The sequence below is a fragment of the Pteropus vampyrus genome, unplaced genomic scaffold (assembly GCF_000151845.1).
Source record: "Pteropus vampyrus isolate Shadow unplaced genomic scaffold, Pvam_2.0 Scaffold55, whole genome shotgun sequence".
Classification (NCBI taxonomy): Eukaryota; Metazoa; Chordata; class Mammalia; order Chiroptera; family Pteropodidae; genus Pteropus; species Pteropus vampyrus.
Window position 1 is genome coordinate 5,291,033 of NW_011888836.1, and position 8,901 is coordinate 5,299,933.

The window sequence follows — 8,901 nt, forward strand, 5'->3', positions numbered from 1 at the left end:
TATAAGAGTAAAGTCCTTAAGAAGTCCTGGGGGGATGGGATCCAGGGCATAAGTAAAGGGATTGGCCTTAGATTGGTTCACCCTTTGTAGCAGCAAAGAAGGCGGAACACATGTATATATATGTGGATAAACTGGTGTATTTGGTAGTGGGAGTTATTTTATTCTCAACGTTAGAACTTTTGTACTTGGAGGTTTGGAACACACTAGATTAGTAAATTACATAAAGTCTTGAGAATATGGATGCTTGTAGCCTTGGGAGGCAAACAAATAGTATGTCAGAGAAACAGATAGAAAGTAAAAAGGCACTATTTTAATATAATTTACTATTATGTAGATATTTAAAATCATGTTTGGAATAGTCAATAAATGGGAAGTGTTTTTAGAATACTGTTAAATGAAAAAAGCATTTTTCCCAAAGGTATAAATAGTATGCTCAAAAAAAAAAAACACACAAAACAAAACAAAACAAAAACCTTATTGTAGTTAAATGTAGAGAAAGACTAAAAAATATTACCTTCTGGATGGTGGGACTATAGATACCTTTTATTTTCTTCTTTGTGCTTTTCAATATATTATTAACTTTACATACTAATTATGTTTTTAGAAAAAGCATATTATATAAAGTAGAATATATTCAAAACAAAAATATAAAAAATAGAATGATTTTTTACCATTTCAGAATTATTGTTCACAATGGAGGTATAAAATTATAGAATCTGACTCTACAAATTGAATTAAGATTTAGAATGAACTCACATCTCAGAGGAAATACAGTCACAGATTCTGATTTGGCTTATTTATGGAAAATATTTGATGACTAAATTAGTTCCAACTTAGTGATCTTGCATCTCAGAAAGGAACTATAATTAAATTTAGTATTACTATTACTAGATTGTAATTGTGGATTGAAATTTTAAAAAATTTTGTTGATATAGAATGCTCAGTGTACTTGTTACCTTTGCCAACCAAGTATGTGTTTCTATGTCCTTCTACTTCTACGGTTTTGAGATCTTTATGAGATTCTCTCTCCTACCCTCATTTTAGTACAGATTATAGCTGTGCTTCTAGACTAAATGAGATGACCACAAAGAGGAGACCGAACTTCTCAATTTCATAACATAGAGCTGGTACTGAACTGACCTCTCAAGTTAATGTCATTGTGATGTAGTAATCATTAAGTCTGGTTGTCAAATGTCACCACCTTCTGGCTTCCTGATGCTTGTGAGCAAAGAACAATTCTTCTGTCTGGGATATGATTTAATCGATTCTACGACAGAACCCAAATGAAGTACAAGAATGTGCCATAGAGAAGAGAAGTCTTAGTGGACTGTGAGAACAGAGAGGCCTTTGAAGAACTGACTGAAGAAAAAGTACTTTTGGGGATAAAACATGACTGTTTGGCTAGCCCAGAATAGAGAGAAAAAAGAATAATGTGACCTTCAATAAAACGAATTATGTTTTCCCTGTCCCTTCCATAAAATCAGAAAAGGTTATAGGCCTGGTATCACAAATTGTAAAGTTACAGGTAAGCAGTCAGCAGTTGGTGCCATTGATCCTTCAAAGACGGCACCTGTAAATAAATCATAGACTGAAGGTCTAGAGACTGACTGTTGCCATCAAGGCAGCAGCATTTTATTGATGACATCAAACAGGACAGCAGGGCAACTCCAAAGTCTGAATTAAGAATCAGCATGGACTCCCAAGAAGGAAACGAGTTCCACTTTGGCTTTTTATCACAAAGGTAACTTAGAAAAACCAGCGTGAATTTAATGTTGGATACATAGATACTATGTAATATATTCTCATATATATGTACATATTATATAATATAGTTTTAGAGAATAATACAAAATATATTCTTATAGAATTCTGTAAATTTAGGTAGTCTTGGCGATATTGCTATTACAGGATAAATATTACTTAGTGAATTAAAAGGAACTGGAGCAGTGAGCTCTGTATTTAGTGCAGTCATTAAAGCCGATCGTGGTATACTGCTGCCAACAGACCTCTCCACACCAGCAGGTGCCAGGCACGGAGAGCACCGCTCCCTCAGACATTGACCCCGTGTTAGGGAATACGCTGACGCATTGTGTTTACTCCAGGAATGAACAGGGAGGCTAATGCCCCACTCCTCGAGGAGCAGCCCACGTACCATAAAGGTTTTATAGCTGTCCAAGATAGACTTCAGGTTCATTCTTTCCCGATTCATTCACAGGGAGGGAGAAAGAAAGGGAGGGCATGGCAACAGTAGAGCAATGTTTAACTCAACAGATTCCAATGTCTTAGTGCTGAAGATGATCAAATCCCCCAACTCCCCACCCTGTTAGCTGCACAAACAGAAAATGTCAAGTGTGGGCACCCTGCCAGATGTTCAAGCCAGCAGCTGAACTGAAACAGACCTGCCCTAGGAAGGGAGGGAGAGAAATATGGCCAAGGAAACCTAAGAAGGAAGAAATGGCAAACTATCCCGATAACTTTGCTACTGACCCATCTCAGTGTTTGTTAAGGTGAAAATTAAAATATATCTGAAATTTGTTATTACTATTATTATAGTTAGCTAAAGTAATAATTGTTATGTGTCATATACCAGGTTAGGCATTTATGTGCACTTTCTCTACTGTTCTTCCTATCCTATCAGCTAGCTTCTATTATTATCTCCATTTTATAGGAGAAGAAACTGAGATTGAATAATTTACTATTTAGTGGAAGAGTCTGAATTTGAAGATAGGACTTTAGATGTGATTGAAACTTGAGATATATGTATCAAGAATGATGAAACAATGTGCACATTAAAGTTGCTTTAAGTTATAGATCCTCAGGATAAAAATAAGTCCATCTTTGGCTACCATGCACTTTTAAAAATATATTAAAAAATTTTCCTATAAAGTAGATATTAATTTCTCTATTTTAAGATAGAGTCAGGAATTAAATTTAGGTTTGCCTGAATCCAAAGCCTCCCTGTTTCCAAAACACCTTACTGGGAGGAAAGGGAAATGGAAAGGAACACCCATTTTCAGTGAAAATGGTGAGGTGATGCATGCCATAGAAGGGCCAATTTCACAGATGTTCTAATCTCATTTTAAGCTGTAGTTTCAACTTCCTCTCATGAGAAATACTACTTGATTTGAAGTTCAAGCTGCTAATAAACAATAAAAATCTTAAGATATGTAGAATAGGAAAAATGCAAAACCTACTTTGAATTTGTAATTTGTTTTAGTTTACAAAGCACTTTTTTAAACTCCATGATGATTCTGCCAGTCCACTTTTATAAATTTTTAGTCTCCATTTTTTTTTTATAATGAGAAAGCCATACTAATCGATAAATATTTATTACATTGTGGTTACGGTATAGCCGCCCCTACTGTGTGTGCATTGGGGACTTTAACAGGCATTATCTTGTTGGCCCTTTACAACAACGCAGTGAAGTAGGCAGCTTTTTTTGATCAGTGAGGAAATTGAGCTTTAGAATGGTTCAGTGGTTTGCCCAAGGGCACAAAGCTAATAACTGAAAAAGCCAGAATTTATCAAGCTTGGCCAGTGTCCTTTCTCCTACATTATACCAGTTTTCCCCTCAAGGGTCAAAGCAAGAAAGCTGGATAATCAGCCTCTAGGTAATGGAAAGTTGGCTGGAAAATATGAAGCACTTAGAGAAAATGTTTCTCTTTACCCACTTTTACACATACTGTCATGAGATGCTTATGTTCTGAAACACGCATCATTAGGTGGTTTCCTTGTTATGTGAACATCATAGAGTGCACTTATACAATTTTAGATGGTATAGCATACTATACACCTAGGGTATATGGTATAGCCTATTGCTCCTAGGTTACAAACCTGTATAACTTGTTACTGTACTAAATACTGTAGGCATTTGTAACACAATGATGTGTTTATATATCTAAACATAAAGGTACAGTAAGAATATGGTATGAAAGATAAAAAATGGTATAGAGCACCTGTATAGGGCACTTATCACAAATGAAGCTTGAAGGAAGATGCTCTGGGTAAGTCAGTGAGTGAGTGGTGAATGAATCTAAAGGCCTAGGACATTGCTGTACGCTACCATAGACTTTATAAATACTGTACACTCAGCTTACACTAAATTTATAAAACAACATGAGATCAAATTAAACACAAGAGAATGGCATACTGTTTTACAGCAAACTTTTTTTTAATAAGTAGAAATACACTCTAAAATAATGATAAAAAGTGTAGTATAGTAAATACATAAATCATTAACAGTTGTTTATCGTTAACAAGTATTATGTATTGAAATAATTGTATGTGCTATACTTATATATGAATGGTAGTGCAGTAGGTTTGTTTATACCAGCATCACCAAAAATGTGTGAGTTGTGCCGTAATGTCACTAGGTGATAGGTATTTTTCAGCTCTATTATAATGTTATGAAACCACTGTTGTATATGTTGATGTTTGGTCAACCATTGTTGACCAAAACCTTGTTTTGTGGTACACGACTATATTGAAGGCAGAGAGCAAATGACTTATTCATGTTGTCTCTTTCAACAAATTCTTATTTTAATATTGAAAAAAAATTTTTTTTTAGTTTTCAATTTTTTGGTCCTAATTATTGGTTTCCCTGGAGACATGTTTTTATAACAAAAGGTGAAAGAAATATGACAAATTAGAAAAGAGAGGGAGAATAAAAACAAGAATGAGAAATGAAGAACAGGAGAATACAGCCAAAGAAGCAAATGAATCAACAATGAAGAGAGTAGAGAAAGTAATTACCATTTACACAGGCATTCCTCAGAGATATTGCAGATTTAATTCCAGACCACTACAATAAAGTGAGTATCACAATAAAGGGAATTATAATCTTTTTGCTGACGGAGAGTCTTGCCTTCAATTTGTGAAAACGCAACATCTGGGAAGTGTAATAAAACGAGTATGCCTCTCTTTTGCACAAGGGAAAAACCTGAGCACATAGAGATGAGAGAACTTATCCCATGAATGAAATACAGGTGAGAATTCTCTTGGGCCTTCTCCTTAATTATCCTAAACCTAGCTTCAAAACAAGATTCCAAGTTTCCAGAATCTAGATGTGCGTTTGAGAATAAGACATAAATTTCAATTAACTTTCGCTGTCCTTGTCCCTTTCCGAAGGCGTACATGACCAGTCTACCTTGCTGTTCCCATTCCCTATAGCTGGAAATGCCTTTGTGTAGGTTCAGTGCCATTCCAGATGCTTGAAACAGTCAGGATTTTAATAAAAGCAAATAATAGGGCACTTCAATCAATGGGTTCACATTGCATTGTCGCCAGTTTTTCCAGCATTTGCTGTCATTTCTGGATATTAAAACCAAGCCCCTCCCCTATTCCTCAATTTCCAGTCCCCTAATTGACCCTGGACTTCTCAAAAATAACACCAGTGCATAGCAAGTTTATTCTTGTTGCGGTATGGGAAAGCATTATCTTGAGAGAGTCTTAGTGTCTCAGAGTGGAGAGGGCAAAATTGGGATATTTATGACATTTTGCGGTCTAGTTTAATGTAGGTCTTTTAATCTCAGGGCTTGATTACAGCTGAGTAAGGGCCATAATACAAGTCTAGAACTGGAAAACACAGTAAGGCAAGGATTTTGAGGCTGACGATTCAAAACATAGTTAGGTTGATAATACAATAACAAGATGATATATAATATAATATAACAGATATAATATATAATATAATATAATATATAATGTGTTATATATATAATATATAGATATACACTACTATTAGACCTGTAACTTCTCATCCTGAGAAGAAGCAAACAATAATTTGGACACATTCCAAACCCAGTGTATGAGTACCTGTCTGAAGTCCATTTGAAGATATTGAAAAGGACCCCAAGGATAGGGCTTTTATGCATGTTCTACCTTTACAGTTTTACCAGGATTATGCTAGTGACAGATGAGACATGCACTAGAGTCACCCTCAGACATTTTAGTAAAATTTTCTCATCAATGTTCATTGAGTTTAGTGGCCAATTTGTCCTTGCATTGGTAGGTAATTTCATGAAGGCTCCTGCAAGTTTCCATTTGAGGTTTTCCAGTACTTTTAAGCAGTCATTCTTAGAGTGGCTGCTTAGATTATCCTCATGCCGTTTATATCTGGATTTCTTCAGGTACATTTTTCTGATTTTGGACCCAATGACTGGCATTTTGTAAAAGCCTTTTAAATGCTGCTCAAGTTTTAATCTCTCAGGTTATCATTAGGGCTAGGATCTTAGTAAGTGCTATTATCTGGCATAATGAGAGGGAGAAAATAGAATTTTATATGAGGTAAGCCTACTTGCTAAGAAGAAGCAGACTATACAGCATGAATAACCATCAAATTTAAAGAAGACCCTAAAACCAAGTTGGCATACATCTCCACTGGTTTAACTGGTATGATTATTCAGCAGATGGGTAGGCTTTTGCCACCGGGTCAAGAAGTTGAGTTTGAATGCCATGAGCTGTCCAGACTTCTCATGCACAAAAAGATAGAAAGGTGGATGTGGTTCCATAGTGTAGGGGTTAGCACGCTGCTTTACATGCAGAAAGTCCTTGGTTCATGTCCCAGTCCATGGTCTATAGCCATGCCACCCTGAACAAGCCCCATGTCTGATCTCGGAAGCTAAGCAGGTTAGGCCTGGTTAGTACTTGGATGGGAGACCACCTAGGAAGACCAGGTGTTGTAGTCTTATAAATATAATTATTTATATTATTATATAATATAAATAAATAATAAATAAATAAATAAATAAGATAGAAAGGTTTATGATGATTAGATAAGCCCAGAGTGGAAGACTGTTGGAGAGCAGATAAATAGACCTGTTGTGTTTACATTTCCAGAGAAAAGGTTTGGTTCCTGAGAACTCGATTAAATCATACAGTGGAGTAGCAATTAGAAAAGTTGAGAACCCATTGCACTGGGTCAGTGAGACTGACATGTCCTTTTCATTGTCTCTGGCCTAGTAAAGTTTTGATGCCTGTAGTTGGTTAGGAGAAAGGGGCTGACTTTGTTGGGGTAAATCACATTCTAGAGCAGGGCATAACTTTTACTTTTTCTGTAAAGGACCAGATAGTGAATATACTTTATGGGGAATACAGTCTGTGTCACAACTATTCAATTCAGTTGTTGTAGTGTTAAAGTAACGATAAATAATATAGAAATGAATGGGTGTGATTGTGTTCCAAAGACATTTTATTTACAAAGATAGGCAGATTTAGTTAATGGCTGTAATTTGCTGTTCCTGTCCTACATAATGAAATTACATTGTACCTTCTTTTTGGAAATATGCCTTTGTTGAGCTAAAATAGTAAGTAGGTAGTCTCAGAGTTTACCTCATTTTAGAACACCACGAGAGGTCCTGGTTAAGGATATATGAAAAGTAGCAGATGCCTCGGTAAACCCCTGGGGCATAACAATCCAGACCTATTGTTGATTTTCCTTAGAGAAGGCAAACAACTATTGACTATCTTGACCTAAAAGGACATTAAAGAAAGCAGAACGCATGTCTACAACTGTATAATATGTGGTCTTAGGAGACACCTAACAAAATAGTATTGAGGTTTAGTACTACAGGGAATCCCTGAATGACTATTTTATTTATGGCCCTAAAGGTCTAATATATCTATATCCTTGCCTGTTGGGGTTTCCACTTGGGAGGACAGTAGTGTTACAAAGACCAGGATAATGTATGATGAGTCCTTTCTTATTAGACTTTCTATAATCTATAATCAGTCTTCAGTTTTTCATTTAAGAAAATTTTGTGCAAATTTGGAGAAAAAAATGTGTTAAGACAAATCTTGGGTCATGACAGTGAGAAGGGCTTGACTGGATTTTGATGGACCTCCAATATTGTCAAGTGCCAGATTCCTGAAAATATCACCAAAACAACTTGCAAATAAGATAAAAGTGAGGTTTTTTTCTGATCCAATAAGGAGACGACTACCTTCACAGAGTTTTAGTAGTATCTCAGAAAGTGGGAAGGAAAAATTAGAATATTTATGAGTATTTGGAAAGTGGTTTAAGGAGGGTGGGTCTTATAATAGGAGGATTTGATTAGGATTAGATAAAAATTTTGACATAAGAGTTTAAGACTGGTAGACATAGGAAGATGAGGATTTTGAGATGAGAGGATTCAAAGAATCTTATGAAGTAAATTATCATTTGATACTATCTATTGTAGAGACGAACAAATGATCTTCACTTAAGTAATATAGTTGCTTGGAATGTTTATCTTCCTGGGCAAAATGTTACTGGAATAGTAATGTCATTCTGATGAAGACAGTGGATTAGTAAAGCCATGTTAATGTAATCCTTGAGTTGTGTGGGTGTAGATGGCTTCCGTTTTCACTTTTTATGGCTGAATTCCTGGTTTGGTTTCCTGTCTGATATCATGGTCCTTAAAGGATTCGGGTGCTGTCAGGCTGCTAAACTCTATCCTACCTTTTATTCCATTCCTTGCTCTTTGCTCTCCATGGTTTTCCACAGCACCACATTTCTCAGCTTTCACCTGGCCCTATCTATAATCCATTTATTTGCTGTAATTTTATATGTTCTTTTTTGCTGCATTTTCTTGACTTTGACTGACTACAAAAGTTCTGTCAAAACCTCTGCCTTTAACCTTCTTCCAAATTCCCCAGCATGGTAAAATGGATTTGAATCTGGACTGTGTTACTTACCAGCTGCAATATATTTACCCTATGCCTCATTTTTTTCCTTTTTTTTTTTTTTCTGACCATAGTGGGACCTTCCATGATTTTCTGACTCACCCTAGTAGGTCTGTCTGATCTCTGACTCATGGCTATCTCACACTTGGTCAGTCTTGTGCAGACAGAGATTCTATGCAGAAACTAATGTTGTGAGCGAAAATCTAAACTTTAGAAAAACCAGTCTTGATTTGAAATATA

General features: G+C 35.8%; 1 long non-coding RNA gene across 1 annotated transcript in view; it reads left to right on the plus strand.

Moving 5' to 3' along the window:
• LOC111739856 overlaps positions 1 to 8,901 on the plus strand; it is a 245,979-nt gene that overhangs the window by 186,604 nt on the left and 50,474 nt on the right. The window lies entirely within an intron of this gene.